Genomic DNA, 19,431 nt, shown 5'->3' with positions numbered 1-19,431 from the left:
ACCCTCTTGCACTGTTGGTGGGAAAGTACCCTCTTGCACTGTTGGTGGGAATGTGAACTGGTACAGCCACTTCAGAAAACTGTGTGGAGGTTCCTCAAAGAGTTAAAAATAGAGCTACCTATGATCCAGCGATTGTACTTCTGGGGATTTACCCCAAAGATACAGATGCAGTGAAATGGTAGGACACCTGCACCCCAATGTTTATAGCTCAATGTCCACAATAGCCAAACTGTGGAAGGAGACTCAGTGTCCATCGAAAGATGAATGGATAAAGAACATGTGGTCTATGTATACAATGGAATATCACTCAGCCATTAGAAATGACAAATACCCACCATTTGCTTCCATGTGGATGGAACTGGAGGGTATTATGCTGAGTGAAATAAGTCAATCGGAGAAGGACAAACATTATATGGTCTCACTGAAAGTATTAATTGAGCATAGCTTATATAGCATGACAATCTTTTATGATTTTTTCCTTTTTTAAAAAAATATATTTATTTATTTAATTTAAAAGAGAGCAAGAAAGCATGTGTGCTTAACCAGGGAAAGGGTCAGAGGAAGAGGGAGAGGCAGAGAGAATCTCAAGCAGAATCCCCACTGAGTGCAGAGCCTGAGGCAGGCTCAGTCTCACAACCCTGAGATCATGACCTGACACTGAACCAAGAGTTGGATGCTTAACAGACTGAGCCACGCAGGTGTCCCTTTTATGATTTTTTTTTGAAGACTTTATTTATTTATTCATGAGACACACAGAGAGAGGCAGAGACATAGGCAGAGGGAGAAGCAGGCTCCCTGCAGGGAACTTGTTGTAGGACTCGATCCCAGGACCTCGGGATCACAACCTGATCCAAAGGCAGATGCTCAACCACTGAGCAACCTAGGCACCCCTATGATTTTTTTCTTAATCTATGGTTATCTATGGGAAGACAAACCTTTTTGTTTGTTTCCATCTAAATTTCACCTCCCACATTCCCAGTGACCTTGACAGACACCTGTCAGCCTGTCTACCATCAGATTAAGCAGTCTTATAATGTAATACTTGCAGGCTGAGAGCATGCCCAGATCACAGGCAGACCTCCCAGGGAACAGAAGAGCAGGGCTCAGGAAGCGATTGTGGTGGAAACTGACATTAGCATCGGAGTAAGGCGGAAGTGGGTTTCTGCAGAGACACCTGGACTCATAATTTAGGCTGCTGTCACTTCCTACCCCACTTGACAGTCAAAACCGGAGATGCTTTTGAGCTTTCTTTGCTGCCAGGAGAGAAGATGGGCTCACTGTGCCAATGAGTAATTATTTCACATCCCTCTAAAAAGAGTACAAACTGCAGCTGCCTTGGAGCAGGAGCTTTGAGAGGTGGATTCAAAGTGTCTAATCTCACCCAGCATCCAGGAGGAGGATTCAAAGAACCTGATGAAACATTAATTGAGCAACTTCCTAGAAAAATAAGCCTCAGTGAATCACAACTAGTCAGTCTTCCTATCTCAATATTTTGTGGTATGTATACACATGCTTGAGGTTGTTGGGGTGGGAACTGTGTTTCAGAAGTTCATGAATGGGGCTGCCTGGGTGGCACAGTTGCTTGAGCATCTGACTCTTGGTTTGGGCTGGGGCGATCTTAGGGTCATAGGATCGAGCCCCATCTGAGACTCCACACTCAGCGGGGAGTCTGCTTGGGTTTCTCTCTCCCTCTCCCTCCGCTCCTCCCTGCCCTCTGATCTCTCTCTCAAATAAATAAATAAATCTTAAAAAAAAGAAGTATTGAACTTTATAAAGCATAGTCTTTTTTTAAAAAAAATTTATTTATTTATTCATGAGAGACACAAAGAGAGAGAGAGAGAGAGAGAGAGAGAGGCAGAGACATAGGCAGAGGGAGAAGCAGGCTCCATGCAAGAAGCCTGGTGTAGGACTTGATCCCAGGACTCCAGGATCACACCTGGAGCCAAAGGCAGATGCTCAACCGCTGAGCCACCCAGTTGTCCCTATAAAGCATATTCAAAGACATGACCCATTTTGATCCTCCCAGTTACACTATCAGCCAGAGAGCCATACTATCTCAGAAGAAACCAAGGATCAGAAGAATTGAAGTGACTTGTCAAGGATTCAGGCAGCTGTTTGGTAATAGCTGGAGCTCAAATTCAGGTCTAACTTTATGTAAGTCCTGAGCTCTTTTATAGAACTTTTTGTCTCAGAGAGAGATCCAGAACCCTTGAACAATACGTTAGTTGCTTAAGTACAATTCTACATGCCATGAACCTTAGTCCTTCCCTTCAGAAACAATCTATATGGTTTATCAGATCAGAGCAGCCTTCCACCTCTGTCAGCATGTTGCTTTTATCTTCCCGTTCCCACTTTTCTCCAACTGGTTTTTATTATCTCCCTCATGAAATTAAAAACATCTTGCAAAACAAAAAACAAAAAACAAAAAACAAAAAAACCAAAACACCTTGCAGTTCCTTTAAACCCATTCCACTACTCAGGAGAGCTCTGTGGCTTGGCAGGTAGGGTGGAGACAGGGAAGAGTCAGGCAGAAACAATGCCACCACCAAAAATTGCCCAAGGCGCCATTAATTGGAGTTATTTTCTAGACCAGATGGGGACAAACAGATGGGATTGCATTTGTCTTATTTTGCTCCCTTAACTTCTCTACAATGTTAATGCTGTGGAAATAACCCAGGAACACCTGAAAATCAGGGGCTTTGGCTGTGTGACTTAGCAGTAATAAGATTTGTGGGGTTTTTTCCTTCATTGATAAAAGAAGCCAATGAGACAAAATGAGGTGACTAACAGTCATCTCTACGGCAAAAACTTTACCACTGCTTTTGACTCACTGGCAGGGATGACCCCAAATTTCTGAATATCACAGATGGAAACATGGGGAAAATCAAATGAACCAAGAATGAATCAAGAGTATATTGTTTAGGAAAAATCTTTCAGCCTGAATCAGAAGAATAGTGTCATTTACTTCTCCATTAGCTCCTTTAGGTAGAAGAATAAGCTCATTGTTGGATCTCCTGTGCCTAGAACAGTGTTTGGATATAGCATGCGCTCAGTAAATATTAGTTAAATTAATGAGTAAATGAAATTAATGTAAACACTCAAGAAATCCAAGATTTTTAATCTCACCATCAAAACCCTAATTAATATTTGAAAATATTTGTACATATCACCCTTCGACTGCAATTTCACCAGGACTTAAGTTTCTTTGGTGTATCCTATTTTGCTAAAATTTGAGGCTGTGTTAGCAGAAAGATAATAATTTGAAACATAAGGAAAAGCTTGAAGAATCTATTATCAGATATATGAACACAGCGCAGAGAGAGTGAGAATTACCCTTAATCATGCAAAAATATGTGGGTTTTTTTGCAAAAATATGTTCAACATCACTCACATTAACTCTTGCCAGACAACATAAAAGTAGCAGTGAACAAGAGAGAAAGAAAATCCCTGTCTCCATGGAGCTTACGTTCTAGTGATGGGAAAGGCCATCATAAAAAAAAAAAAAAATGAGTGAAACAAAGTGCGTCAGATGCTTCTAACTACAATGGTGGCTGTAAATCAGGCTAGGGAGCTAGAAAATGTGGGGAACAGTTATTCTGAAGAGGTTTCCCCACAAAAATGACATTTTTTTCTTGTTTTTAAGTTCTTATTTTAATTCCAGTTAATTACAGTGTTAGTTTCAGATATACAATACGGTGATTCAGCAATTCCACACAGTGCTCATTACAAGCGCACTCCTTAATCTCCATCACCTATTTAACCCATCCCCCTACCCACTACTCCTCTGGTAACCATCAGTTTGTTCTCTATAATTATGAGTCTCTTTCTTGATTTGTCTCTTTCTTCCTTTGTTCATTTGTTTTGTTTCTTAAATTTCACATGAGTGAAATCATACAGTATCATCTTTCTCTGACTGACTTATTTCCCTTAGCACTATACTCTCTAGCTCACCCACGTCATTGCGAATGGCAATAGCTCATTCATTTTCACAGCTGTATATAATTATATATATTACTGGTGTGTGTATATATATCTATCTATATAAATATATACATATATTTATATATATATACTTCTTTATTCATTTAACTGATGGACACTTGACTGCTATATCTTGGCTATTGTAAATAATGCTGCTATTTATATATCATCAGGGGGCATATATCCCTTTGAATTAGTGTAATTGTAGTCTTTGGGTAAATATCCAAAACAATAGTGCAATTATTGAATCATTGTGTAGTTCTGTTTTTAACTTGAGGAACCTGCATACTGTCTATTGGCTGCACCAGCTTGCATTCCCCACCAACACTGCATGAATGTTCCTTTTTCTCCACATCCTTGCCAATACCTGTTGTTTCTTGTTTGTTGATTTTAGCCATTCTGACAGGTGTGAGGTGTTATCTCATTGTGGTTTTGATTTGCATTTCCCTAATGATGAGTGATGTTGAGCATCTTTCCATGTGTTTGTTGGCCATCCCTGTGTCTTCTCTGGAGAAATGTCTGTTCATATCTTCTGCCCATTTTAATCAGATTATTTGTGTTTTTGGATGTTGAATTGTAATAGTTCTTTATATTTTTTGGATACTAACCCTTAATTGGACATGTCATTTGCAAGTATCTTCTCCTATTCAGTAGCCTGCCTTTTAGTTTTGTTGTTTGTTTCCTTTGCTGTACAGGAGCTTTTTATTTTCATAAAGTCCCAATAATTTATTTTTGCTCTTGTTTCCCTTGTCTCAAGAGACAGATCTAGAAAAAAGTTGCTACGGCTGATGTTAAAGAAGTTACTGCTTGTGTTCTTTCTTAGGATTTTTATGGTTTCAGGTCTCACATTTTTATGGTTTAGGTCTTTAATCCATTTTGAATTTATTTTTGTGTATAGTGTAAGAGAGTATTCCAGTTTTTTTTCTTTTTTTTTATAATTTTAATTTTTATTTATTTATGATAGTCACAGAGAGAGAGAGAGAGAGAGAGGCAGAGACATAGGCAGAGGGAGAAGCAGGCTCCATGCACCGGGAGCCCGATGTGGGATTCGATCCTGGGTCTCTAGAATCGCGCCCTAGGCCAAAGGCAGGCGCCAAACCGCTGCGCCACCCAGGGATCCCTCCAGTTTTTTTCTTTTGCATGCTTCTGTCCAGTGTTCCCAACACTATTTGTTGAAGAGACTGTCTTTTTCCCATTGCATATTCTTCTTTGCCTTGTGGAAGATTAACTGACCATATAATTGTGGATTCATGTCTGGGTTTTCTCTTCTGTCTCATTGATTTATGTGCCTATTTTTGTGCCAGTACCATACTATTTTGATTTCTACAGCTTTGTAATATAACTTGAAGTCCAGAATTGCATTGTGATGTCTCTAGCTTTGCTTTTTTTTTTTAAGATTGCTTTGACTATTTGGGCTCTTTTGTGGTTCCCTATACATTTTAGGATTGTTCATTTTAGTTCTGTGAAAAGTGCTGTTGGTATTTTGATAGGTATGCATTAAATGTGTATATTGCTTTGAGTGGTATACACATATTAACAATATTTGCTCTTCCAATCCATGAGATGGAGTATCTTTCCAGTTTTTTTTGTTGTCTTCAATTTCTTTCATCAGTGTTTTATTGTTTTCAGAGTGCAGTTCTTTCACCTCTTTGGTTAGGTTTATTCCTAGATATCTTATTATTTTTGGAGCAATTGTAAATGGAATTGTTTTCTTAATTTCTTTTTCAGCTGCCTCATTATCAGTGTATATAAGTGCAACAGATTTCTGTGCCTTATATCCTGTGACTTTACTGAATTTATCAATTCTAGTAGTTTTTGGTGGTTTTCAGGTTTTCTATATATAGTATCATGTCATCTACAAATAATAAAAGTTTTACTTTTTCCTTACTGATTTGGATGCCTTTTATTTCTTTTTGTTGTCTGGTTGCTATGGCTAGGACGTCCAGTATTATGTTGAATAAAACTGGTGAGAGTGGACATCCTTGTCTTTTCCTAACCTTAGAGGAAAAGCTCTAAGTTTTTCCACATTGAGGATCATGGTAGCTGTGGGCTTTTCATATGTTGCCTTTATTATGTCGAGGTATGTTCCTTCTAAACCTATTTTGTTGAGGATTTTCATTATGAACGGGTATTATACTTTGTCAAATGCTTTTTCGATGTCTATTGAAATGATCATATGGTTCTTATCCTTTCTCTTACTGATGTGATGTATCATGTTGATTGACTTGTGAATACTAAACCACACTTGTAACCCAGGAATAAATCCCAGTTGATCATCGTAAATGATTTTTTAATATATGTTGGATTCGGTTTGCTAGTATTTTGTTGAGGATTTTTGCATCTATATTTATGTTCTGCACAAAAAATTCACAACAGCTATGTTTCAGTTTCAAAAGGGAAAGAAAACTCTATTATTATTGTAGAAAGCCAATAGAAACAGAAGAGGAAAGGCATCTACACAGAGGTGAAGGTAATAGTAGGTAATAAATGAGAATAAGGCAACGTTACATCAAACCTGGTACTTACAACATCCAACCTCATCAGCTGGTGAAGCACCATGGAGACAGCCAGGATGGAGTCCCCATTGAGAGGCCTGGGCAGAGCATCCTCCCCTCAGGTGGACTTCCAACTGACTGTTCCACTAAGGGCCATATTTAAAGGGCAAGTGACAGGGTTTGAAATTAAACATTTGGGGGATCCCTGGGTGGCGCAGTGGTTTGGCGCCTGCCTTTGGCCCAGGGCGTGATCCTGGAGACCCGGGATCAAATCCCACATCAGGCTCCTGGTGCATGGAGCCTGCTTCTCCCTCTGTCTGTGTCTCTGCCTCTCTCTCTCTCTCTCTCTCTGTGACTATCATAAATAAAAAAAAAATTAAAAAAAGAAATTAAACATTTATTTGCCTATGTGCCGTTTGGAGCCAGCTGCATTTCCATGTTATCATGTTTCTGTATTTTCAAGGAGGTTGGGATATGTGTGTCTGCCTCCCCTCCTGGATTCCATTCCAGAGGGCCAGCCCAGCCTGGAGCAGAAGGAGATGTGAGACAAGATTTATAGCTCTTGGTGCCCAGAACAGAAGGGCCAGTTTTGACCTGTAGGCCAGATATTATATTTCAAACAATTAGGCTCCCAAGGTTATTCACACAGCATGAGTCTCACAAACAATATTCCTCAGCCTGTCCATGTGCATGCAGGTCCAGGTGGTCAGTTTGAGGGACAAATCATAAAAAAATATATCTATACAGAATAGTTTATCATGAATATTGGCCTGTAGTTCTCTTTGTGATGTCTTTACCTGGTTTTGGAATGGGATAATGCTGGTATCATAGAATGAGTTTGGAAGTTTTCCTTCCTTTTCTATGTTTTGGAATAGTTTGAGAAGAATAGGTGTTAACTGTTCTTTAAATGTTTGGTAGTATTCTCCTGTGAAGCCCTCTGGTCCTGGAATTTTGTCTGTTGGGAGTTTTTTAAAAAAAATTTATTACAGATACAATTTCTTTGCTGGTTATTGTCTCTTCAAATTTTCTATTTCTTCCTGGTTCAGCTTTGGTAGTGTGTGTGTTTCTAGGAATTTATCCATTTGAGAAGATGACATTTAAGCAAACATGTAAAGAGGGTAAGGGAAGAGTTGCATGGATACCTTTGGGAAGAGCATTCCAGGCAGATGGACTTAGCATACTGGCCCTACGGCAAGAGCATGCCTGGAGTGCTAATGGAACAGCAAGACGATAGTGTGGTTGCAGCAGAGTGTGCAAAAGGAAAGGGTGGGAAGCAAAGTCAAAGAGGTAGTACAGGGTCTTGGTAGCTATAGAAAGGACTCTCTTAGATGAATTGAGATGGAAAATCATTAAAGGTTGATGGGTTTGTTTTTAAGTAGTTTATTGAAGTACGTATTAATTTCTTAGGACTGCCATACAAATTATACAAACTGGATGGCTTAAAACAATAGAAATTTATTCTCTCACATTCTGGAGTCTAGAAGTACAAAATCAGGGTGTCAGTAGAGCTTATTCTTCCTGGAGGCTGAGCCTTGAGGAACTATAAAATTTGGAGGAAGGGAGATAATACAGTTAAGATTGCAATCAGTAAGACAGGAGAGAACCAAGAAAATGTGCTGTCCTAGAAACCAAGTGAAAAACCTGTTTCAACTGTGTCTAAGAAAGGTTGCTGATAGATTAAGAGGAGGACTGAACTGACCATATTCAGCTTAGCAATATGAAAGTCACTAGTGACCTTGATAAGAACAATTACAGTTGAATGACAGGGAGAGATGCCTTACTGGGTTCAGGAGACAATGGGAGGAGAGGAAAGGAAGAAAAGATAATTCTTTTGAGAAGCTTTGCTCTAAGAGCTGATTATGGAGCAATATAGAGAAGTATGAGGATTACTTGTTTTTATTTAATTTTTTAACTTTTTTTTTTTTTTTAGAAAGAGAGAGAGAGTAGGGGGAAGGGAAGGGGGAGAGGGAGAGAGAGAATCCCAGCCAGGCTCCACTCTGGACATGGAGCCTGATCTCATGACTCTGAAATCATGATCTAAGCTGAAAACAAGAATTGAACACTTAACCGACTGAGCCACCTAGGCACTCCACTTGTTTTGATTTTTAATGGAAGAAATAATAACAAGTTTATATAGAGTAATGAGAATAATCAAATAGGGAAGGAAGCATGAACAATGCCAGAGGAAAAAAATTGCAGGTACAGTGTTCTGAGAGAGAGGGATGAGAATTAGATCGAAGGAGTGTTTTGATTTTAAGGAGAAGTGGAAACAAATCATCCCTTCTAACAGGATGAGGTGGCTAGGACACAGATATGCATCAGAATGCCAGTGGCTGGGTATATGTCATGGTGGGAGCTTGTACAAGTTTTCTTCTGAATGCTGCCTCTTTCTCAATAAAGTGTGAAGCTAGGAGTGAGGATGTGGTAGGAGGTGTTGGAGTTTTGAGGAAAGAAGAGAAGGTATGAAAGAACCACCTAGAAGAGTGGGAAAGTAAGAGACTCGGGTGATATAGAAGCATTAAGGGTGCCCTTGAGGTGGTGGTCATAAATTTATAGTGAGATGGGGCAACTTGGTAATGTGTCTTTCTCCAGCTATTATCAGATGTGCAGGTGTTGACACAAAGTAGGTAGGGTTGGGTTTTGAAAGGACCTGGATTGTATCAAACAAAGAAAGGAAAAGATCAGCAAAGGAGATGACAACGTATGCAAGGGAGTGACACTTGACTGTGGACTTTTAACATTGCAAAAAGCAAAATGAAGACTGTGTGTGGTAAGAGATGGGGGAAATGGTGACTGAATCAACAGATTGTAGGATCCACATGCAACAGAAGGTTGTTGAACTTGGGGTGCTAGGAGATACGAGCTAAAAAACTGAGGTGGTGAGTAGATCATAGAATTTGAAATGAATGTATTCTGTGGCTGTGTTACTGGTAATTATAAGGACCAGGATATAAGTAGGAGAGTGGGTATTGAAGTAGGATGCAGGAGAAGTTCACTGGAGAGGATGTCAAAGAACTGAGACATCAGGATTTGAAAATATCATCTTTACAGAGACTGAAATCACCAAGAACCATGGCAGAAGTAGCACTGGAGAGGGTGACAGTGAGTCCGGAACTGAAATCATCAAAGAATGAGTGTGAGTGTGCTGGCAGAGGTGACAACAGCACGGAGGATATCCACAGGATACTACAGCCTGGAGGTTCTTAAGGAGAAATGAGGGAAAATGAGAGGTCCCAGAGGTATCCATCTCACCACTAGGCCCAGCAGTATGAGGAAGGTGGGAAAGAGCCAACCAGAAGTGGAGAGAACAGAGAAGCATGAAGAGAAAGGGAATGTTCTAACAAGAGGTGGTATATAATGGAGGATGCACCCACAACCTCCCTTGAGCTCCAAAGGTCCCAGTAGAAGGGTTTAATGAGATGGCACCAGAAAAGAAATGTGTAGAGCTGTATGGGGATCTTCATGTGGGGGAAAAAGGATGACTTAAGAGTGTGGTGCTTGGGAGCATGGGGTGGGGGTAGATGATGTAAACAAAAATAACTGGCTCAATGAGATTAGTCTCAAGTCTCAAAACAGGAAGTGGTGAAGCCACTTATGGTTGTTGGGTGTGAGGAAGCCATAGGGTCATAGGCCATGATAACATTTATGTCAACCAGAGATAAGGAGGTTGAGGACTTGACATCTTATAAGAGCACTGAGACATCCCTGGAGGCTTAGGGAGAGGGGTGATGGCAAGGTTGTCTTACCAAGAATTTGCTTGGGGCCAGGAATATTCTAAGTATACTCATAACAACTCTAAAAGGTAGGTGTTACTATCATCACTTTTGGATGAGAAGCACAGAGAGGTAAGGTAATTTGTCCAAGGCCATACAGCGAGTAAGTGGTATAGCCCAGATTTGAATGGAGACTGTCTACGTCAGGGACCATGCTCTTGACCACTAACTCTACCAATATTTGACATCCACTGAAAGTTGACGAGGTACCACCTGTGTGCCTACTTCTCTGTGAACTCTCTAAGAGTAGGGATTGCTGTTCTTTTTCTCTCCTGCGCTGGCATAATGCCAGGTATTTAGAAGCTGTTTAATAAATGTTTGAATAGTAAATAAATGGGCATATGAATTGAATGAATAAATAGATAAATGAAATAAACAAATTTAATCTTGCAGAAGGGTAGGGATTGGGTTAAAAGTGAATGAAATCATTCCTTTGCCATACCAGATAATTACAGATATACAAGATACTTGTTGTAAAGCTATAAGTAAAACAGGGCAATAAGTAAATGAATAGAACAGAAAATCAGGAATTAGACCGAAATATACATAGGCATTTATTAAATGAAAAATCAGCATTTTGAAATTATTGTGGAAACATGAATTTAATAAATGATCTGGGGAAATCAGTTAACCATCTAGAAAAAAAAATGCAGTCTGAATCTGTTACATTGTCACCAGGATGCAATTTGGGATGGATCAAAAATTAAAATGTAAAAATGAAATTCAGTAAGTCTGAGAAGCAAGGTTATATATATAAATATATTTTTAACATATATAACATATATATGTTAAAAATATATTTATTATTTATTAAGTTATTTCATTTTTTTAAAGACTTTTTTTATTTATTCATGAGACACACACACACACACACAGAGAGGCAGAGACACAGGCAGAAGGAGAAGTAGGCTCTATGCGGGAGCCCAACATGGGACTTGATCCGGGTCTCCAGGATCAGGCCCTGGGCTCAAGGCGGCGCTAAACCGCTGAGCCACCTGGGCTGCCCACATTTATTTATTTGAGAGAGAGACCACAAACGGGAGGGGCAGAGGGAGAAAAAGAATCTCCAGCAGACTCCAAGCTGAGCGCAGAGCCCAGCTCGGGACTCAATCTCATGACCCTGAGATCACGACCTGAGCTGAAACCAAGAGTTGTATGTTTAACCAATTGTACCACTTAAGTGCCCCAGAATGAATATATTTTTATCTCAACGTGTGGAAGGCATTTTATTAATGCAATATAAAGCCCCCAAACATAAAAGATTGATAAATCTGATCAACATAAAAATTTCAGCATGGCAAAAGCCACAATTGATCAAGATAATAGATGTTTAATAAGATGGACTAAAGTATTTGCAACTCGTATGATAAAGGGCTTTGAAAATCAAGTTTAAAAACAATTCAAAAACATAGTAGACAAAGAACAGGAATGCTTAATTAATAAAAAAGGAAATATACAGTTGCTCTTAAGCATATAAAGTATCCTCAGCCTCACTTATAAGAGAAATGGGATTTAAATTATACTGCATTACCATGTTTACCTATCACACTGGTAAAAAACCAAGATTGATAACATACTGTGTGGTGAGAGTATGGGGAAACAGGCACACTTATGTCTAACACATGTGCAAAATTACACATGTACAAAAATATTCATTGCAGCTTTTGTAACAGCAAAAGATAAGAAGTCATTAATGAAAATAAAAAGAAGCCATTAGTAGGGATATGCCACACCCACACAATGGTGTGTTGCTACATGCACATGTAAATACAATAAAAAGGAGGAAACTCTATAGAATGATGTGGAATGAGCTCGAAGATACATCCAGTTTAAAAACAAAAAACAAAAAACAAGGTGCAGAACATTATGCTACCATTTCTAGTTTTTTTCTGAGACGATAAAGAATATATGAATGTATACATGTTTGGTATGGTTCAATAGATGTAAAATTTGAATACATGTCGAGCAGTGGTGTCATGGATGCCATGCATAGAGATTACTGCATATACACTTTGTATCTTTTGAATTGTAGTGGTATTAAGAAGAATGTCTTTTTGTCTTCAAGTTGGGGAGACCAAATATACATGCACTGTTTTACCACAAGATGAAAAATGTTAGGTGTCCTGAGAGAGGCAGAGATGAAATTATGCTCTGGCGTGGCTAGGAAGACAGAGCTGGCAGGAATTTAGCAGGAGTATGCTTGTATTTTATTTAAATATACCCACGTGGAACTGGAATGAGTATGCTTATTTCTACGTTCAGGTCATGTTGAGCAGCACTTTGGCCTTCAACAAGTTTTTTTTTTCTGGTGAAAAGCAGTCCCTGAACACTTGAAGAATTCCACAAGAGCACAGACAGCATCTGGTAAAAGTCAAGGGCCTGATGTTACTGAAGCCTTTTTAAGTGCTCGTCGCCCTGCTTTGTGACCTGTTCTGGCAGTAAAACAATGTGCTTAACATCATTGTGTGCCAGTGGGAGACAGAAGATGTATACTATTTTTAGCAAATTCTAGTAAAAATGGTAGATGCTCTTTGGACTCTGCTGGCAGATTTGCCTCTCAGCTCCTGGGAAGCCAAACTTATTTAAATTGCCATCCTTGTCTGTCATCTCAAATGGAAAAATGGGCTTTTTAGGTTCCCCAAACTGTGGTGGGTGAATAAATTCCCAAGGTGGCATCCAACTGGGGCTGACAGAAAAGTTTTGGGTTTGTTTTTCCTTCTTAAAGCCAAGGAAAGACGCAGAGTCTCAGCTTGGCAGCTGACGCAGACACCTAGTTTGCTGATGTACCACATAAAGCACTTCTGCCTTTATCTTCTAAAGTAGAAGTTTCAGGTGACTCCTTAACTCTAGCCCTTTCCATATCAACTAGCAGAAACTGTGTTAAAGATTAAAATATTGTAACTTGAGAGAAAGAAACTTTTTATTTCACTATTTATTGCCCGAGTCATCAAAAAAGTCTCTATTAAAATTTGCTCTGTATCGTCCCTTTAAATGTAATATTTGACACATATATTTCTCTGCTTTCTCACTTTCATTCCCCAGAGGCAACCACTATCCTGACTCTGTGTTTATAATTTCCAGCCTGTGGATTATCTTTTCACAATCTCTGTCGTTTGTTTTTTGTTTTAATGAACACAGTTCTTTAATGTAGTCACACATATCAATAGTTTTTTATAGCAAGCTCTTTCTGTATTATGTATTCAAAAAATTCTTATGATCTCAAAGTCAGATATTATATGTCTTCTAAAACTTAAAATTTCTTTTCACATTTAAATCCTTGGACCAAGTGGAATACTTTGTTGAATAAAGTAGGGAAGGGGTCTAATTTTAGTTGTTTTCCCTTTATGCATTTGTCAATTTTTCTAAATAGGCAATTGTCTAAGTGGACGATTTTCTAAATAGTCCCATTGTCTGAAATGTCACTCCTGTCATATATCAGTTCCATAAATGCATGGGTCTTTTGACTCTTTTCCATTAATTTGTCTATCCTTACTGCAGGATCTCACAATCTTAATTATTATTATAATAAGCTCTATAATAAATTGAAGGTCTGGCAGAGCAAGTCCCATCTTCTTTACCACATTATTCTACAGGAGTGTCCTGGCTTTTCTTTGTCTCTATTCTTCCCCAAATTGGCTTATTAAGTCCACAAAAACAAGGCTGGAATTTTAACTGAAACTGCAATCTACAGATGAGTCCAAGGAAAATTGAAATCTTTATGATTTTTTTAATAGCTAGAAAATCTATCTATAGAAAGACAATATTAAAGAAATTTCTGCAAAGGTCTTTATTAAGATTTGCCACTAAAGTTGTATAATTTTCCATATATGGGTCTTATAAGTCTTTGTCAGATTTATTATTTAGGTAGCTCACAGTTTTTTGCTATTATAAATGCTGTCTTTTCATTCACTCATTCATTCATTCATTTATTCATGGGAGAGGCAGAGAGAGAGAGAGAGAGAGAGAGAGAGGCAGAGACACAGGCAGAGGGAGAAGCAGGCTCCACGCAGGGAGCCCAATGTGGGACTCGATCCCAGATCCCGGGATCAGACCCTGAGCCAAAGGCAGGCGCCCAACTGCCGAGCCACCCAGGTGTCCCTGTCTTTTCTTTTTAAAAATATTTTTTCAAAACTATTTGTTGATGTATAGAAATGATTTGATTTTTTATATTAATCTTATAGCCAGCCAAACTTACTATTTCTGCTCATTATCTGTAGATCTTTTGAGCTTTTATATAGACAACAGTATCTGTGAATAATGACAATTTATTCCTCTCCAAGTCTTCTTCCCTTCTTATATTGTGTATGCTTAGAAATTACAGTACAATTTTTTTTACAGTACAATGTTGAATAGAAATAAAACAGGGCATTTTGTCTTATTCCTGGTTTTAAAGGAGATGCTTTTAAAGTTTCTCTGATAACAATATTTGCTGTAGAATTTTTGTAAATATTATTCATCAGGCTAAGAAAGTTCCAATCCCATTTCTAGTTTGCATTGAAATTTTATCATTAATAGGTGAATTTAGTCAATGTTTCTTTCTTCATCCATTCTAATAATAACATGCTATTCACCCTTGAATCCATTGGTGTAATAATTGACATTTACAGGGTTTCTAATGTTAAATCACTTTTGCTTTCCTGAATAAACCCAGATTGGACATAGACTATTATTTTTTTAATATTGGAATGATATATTCCTTGAAAATTTAGAATTCCAAGTTAAACCACGTGGCCCTCACATTTTATTCTTTTTGTAATTTTTTTAACTTTTAAAACTTAATTAAAATTATTTAATTAATTTAATTCAATTAACTAACCAATAGTATTATTAGTTTCAGAAATAGAGTTTAGTGATTCATCTGATGCATATAACACCAATTGCTCATTACATTACATGCCCTCCTTAATGTCAATCACTCAGTTACCACATCCTCCCATCTACCTCCCCTCCAACAACCCTCAGTTTGTTTCTTACAGTTAAGACTCTCTTATGGTTGTGTCTTCCTCTCTGATTTCCTCTTATTTTATTTTTCTCTCCCTTCCCCTATGATATTTTCTTAAATTCCACAGAGGAGTGAGATAATATAATATGATTGACTTATTTCACTTAGCATAATATCCTCTAGTTCCATCCACATCGTTGCAAATGTCAAGATTTCTTTTTTATGGCTAAGTAGTATTCCATTGTGTATGTGTATATATAATGTATAAAGAAGATGTGTGTATATAGATGCATGTATATGATGTGTGTATAGATACACATCTTCTTTATCCATTCATCTATTGATGGACATCTGGGCTCTTTCCATAGTTTGGCTATTATGGACACTGCTGCTATAACCATTGGGGCATAGATGCCCCTTTGGATCACTACATTTGCATCTTCTACATTTGTATCTTTGAAGGTAAATATGCGTTTTCAACTTTTTGAGGAAGCTCAATACTGTTTTCCAGAATGGCTGCACCACTTTGGATTGCCACCAACAGTGTATGAGGGTTCCTCTTTCTTCAAATCCTCACCAACATCTGTCATTTCCTGACTTGTTAATTTTAGCCATTCTGACTGGTATGGGGTGGTATTTCATTGTGGTTCTGATTTGTATTTCCCTGATGCCAAGTGATGTTGAGCATTTTTTCATGTGTCTGTTGGCCATTCGTATGTCTTCTTTGGGGAAATGTCCATGTCTTCTGCCCATTTCTTGATTGAATTATTTGCGTTTTGCTGTTGAGTTTGAGAGGTTCTCCCTGTATATGATAAGATATTTGCAAGTGTCTTCTCCCATTCCATATGTTGCATTTTAGTTTTGTTGACTGTTTCCTTCACTGTGCAAAAAAGCTTTTTATCTTAATGAAATTCCAATAGTTCATTTTTGCTTTTGTTTTCCTTGCCTCTGGATATGTGTCTAGCAAGATATTGCTGAGGCTGAGGTCAAAGATGTGCTGCATGTGTTCTCCTCTAGGATTTGATGGATTCCTGTCTCACATTTAGGTCTTTCATCCATTTTGGGTTTATTTTTGTGTATGGTAAGAGAGTAGTCCAGTTTCTTTCTTTTGCATGCTGCTGTCCAGTGTTCCCAACACCACTTGTTGAAGAGACTGCCTTTTTTTCATTGGATATTCTTTCTTGTTTTGCCCAAGATTAGTTGACCATAGAGTTGAGAGTCTATTTCTGGGTTCCCTCTTTTGCTCCATTGATATATGTGTCTATTTTTGTGCCAGTAATCATACTGTCTTGATGGTTACAGGTTTGTAATACAGCTTGAAGTCCAGAATTGTGATGCCTCCAGCTCTGGTTTTCAACATTCCTTTGGCTATGTGAGGTCTTTTCTGGTTCCATACAAATTTTAGGATTATTTGTTCCAGCTCTGTGAAAAATGCTGGTGGTATTTTTATAGAGATTGCATTGAATGTGTAGATTGCTTTGAGTAGCATAGAAATTTCAACAATATTTGTTCTTCCAGTCATGAATATAGAATGTTTTTCCATTTCTTTGTGTCTTCCTCAATTTCTTTCTTAAGTGTTCTATAGTATTCAGAGTACACATCTTTTACCTCTTTGGTTAAGTTATTCCTAGGTATCTTATGGTTTTTCGTGCAATTGTTTAGATGATCAATTCCCTGATTTCTCTTTCTGCTACTTTATTGTTACTGTATAGAAATGCAACTGAATTCTGTGCATTGATTTTATATCTTTCCACTTTGCTGAATTCCTGTGAGTTACAATTTTTGGGTGGAATCTTTTGATATTTCAACATAGACTATCAAGTCATCTGAAGAGTGAGAGTCTGACTTCTTTGCTGGTCTGGATGCCTTTTTTTGTTATCTGATTTGCTGAGACTAGGACTTTCAATACAATGTTGAACAACAGGGGGAGAGTAGACATCCCTATTGTGTTCCTGACCTTGGGGGAAAAGCTCTCAGTTTTTCCCCATTGAAGATTATGTTAGCTTTGGTTTTTTCATATATGGCTCTTATGATATTGAGGTATGTTGCCTCTATTCCTAAAGACAGTTTTAAATTAATTAATTAATTAACTACATTAATTAATTAATGATAGTCACAGAGAGAGAGAAAGAGAGAGAGAGAGGCAGAGACATAGGCAGAGGGAGAAGCAGGCTCCATGCACCGGGAGCCCGACGTGGGATTCGATCCTGGGTCTCCAGGATCGCGCCCTGGGCCAAAGGCAGGCGCCAAAACGCTGCGTCACCCAGGGATTCCCACTAAAGACAGTTTTAATCAAGAAATGATGCCATAATTTGTCAAATGATTTTTCTGCATCTTTTGAGAGGGTCCTATGTTTCTTGTCCTTTTCTTTATTAATGTGGTGTATCACATTGATTGATTTGTGGATGTTGAATCACCCTCGCAGCCCAGGAATAAGTCCCATGTGGTCATGGTGAATAATCCTTTTAATGTACTGTTGGATCCTATTGGCCAGTATCTTGGTGAGAATTTTTTCACCCATGTTCATTTAGGGATATTGGTCTGTAATTCTTTTTAGTGAGTTCTTTGTCTGGTTTTGGGGTCATGGTAATCTCATAGGATGAGTTTGGAAGTTTTCCTTCCATTTCTATTTTTTGAAACAGCTTCAGAAGAATAGGTATTAATTCTTCTTTAAATGTTTGATAGCCTTCCACTGGAAGGCCATCCAGCCATAGATGGAAGATTGTTTATTATTGCCTTCAATTTCTTTGCTGGTTTCTTCTATTTCTTACGTTTCAGTTTTGGTAGTTTATACGTTTCTAGGAATGCATTCATTTCTTCCACATTGCCTAATTTGTTGGCATATAATTGCTCATAATATTCTCTTATAATTATTTGTGTTTCTTTGGTATTGGTTGTGATATCTTTCGTTTATGATTTTATTTATTTGGGTCCCCCCTCTTTTCTTTTTTATAGGTCCTGCTAGGGGTTTATCAATCTCATTAATTCTTTCAAAAACCAGTTCCTGCTTTGCTGATCTGTTCTTTTGAATTCTATTTCATTGATTTCTGCTCTTTTATTTCTCTCCTGCTGGATTTGTTTTATTCTGTTTCCAGCTGCATTAGGTATAAGGTTAGGTTGTATATTTGAGCCTTTTCTTATTTCTTGAGAGAGGCCTGTATTGCTATATACCTCCCTCTTAGGACCGTCTTTGCTGCATCTGAAAGGTTCTGAATAGTTGTGCTTTCATTTTCAGTTGTTTCCATGAATTTCTTAAATTCCTTAATTTCTTGGTTGACCCACTTATTCTTTAGTAGGATGCTCTTTAACATCCATGTATTTGTGGTCCTTCCAAATTTTCTCTTGTGATTCACGTTTTAAAGTATGAAAAAATGCAGGGAATAATCCCAGTCCTTTGATACCAGTTGAATCCTGACTTGCAACCCAGTATATGATCTATTCTGGAGAATGTTCCATGTTCACTTGAGGAGAATGTGCATTCTGCCAATTTAGGATGAAATACTCTGAATAGATCTGTGAGGTCCATCTGGTCCAGTGTGTTATTCAAACTCCTTGTTTTCTTGTTGATCAGCCTAGATGGTCTGTCCACTGCTGTGAGTGGTGTGTTAAAGTCCCCTACTATTGTTATATTAACAATGTGTTTCTTTAATTTTGTTATTAATTGGTTTATATACTTGGCTGCTCCAGAGTTAGGGCATAAATATTTACAATTATTAAATATTCCTGTTGGATAGACCCTTTTATTATGATACAGTGTCCTTCTTCATCTCTTATTTCCAGTCCTTGGTTTAAAATTTAGTTTGTCTGATATAAGGATTGTTACCCCAGCTTTTTTTTGATGTCCACTAGCATGATAAAAGGTTCTCCGCCCCTTTACTTTCAATCTGGAGGTGTCTTTGGATCTAAAATGAGTCTCTTGTAGATAGCATATCGATGGGTCTTATTTTTTTTTAATACACTCTGATTCCCTGTATCTTTTGATTGGAGCATTTAACCCATTTATGTTCAGAATAATTACTGAAATATATGAATTTAATACCATTGTATTACCTGTAAAGTCACTGTTTCTGTATAGTCTCCGTCTTTGTTACTTTTGGGTTCTCTCTTCACTCAAAGCGTCCCCTCCTTTAGTATTTCTTGCAGGACTGATTTAATGATCACAAATTCTTTTAGTTTCTATATGTCCTAGAAGCTCTTTATCTCTCCCTCTATTCTGAATGACAGCCTTGCTGGATAAAGG

At 38.0% G+C, this 19,431-nt stretch overlaps 1 long non-coding RNA gene across 9 annotated transcripts in view; it reads right to left on the bottom strand.

Annotated features, from left to right (window-relative positions):
• LOC144316068 (uncharacterized) overlaps positions 1-6,604 on the bottom strand; it is a 44,094-nt gene extending 37,490 nt beyond the window's left edge. For 8 of the 9 annotated variants that reach the window (XR_013381864.1, XR_013381870.1, XR_013381868.1 and 5 more), the window contains exon 1: positions 6,508-6,604. This is a non-coding gene — a long non-coding RNA (uncharacterized LOC144316068). The remainder of the gene's footprint in view (positions 1-6,507) is intronic. The other variant, XR_013381865.1, reaches the window with a different exon arrangement.
• Between the last annotated feature and the right edge of the window lie 12,827 nt (positions 6,605-19,431).

This window comes from Canis aureus, chromosome 6 (assembly GCF_053574225.1).
Source record: "Canis aureus isolate CA01 chromosome 6, VMU_Caureus_v.1.0, whole genome shotgun sequence".
Classification (NCBI taxonomy): Eukaryota; Metazoa; Chordata; class Mammalia; order Carnivora; family Canidae; genus Canis; species Canis aureus.
This window is presented reverse-complemented; position numbering and strand designations above follow the sequence as displayed.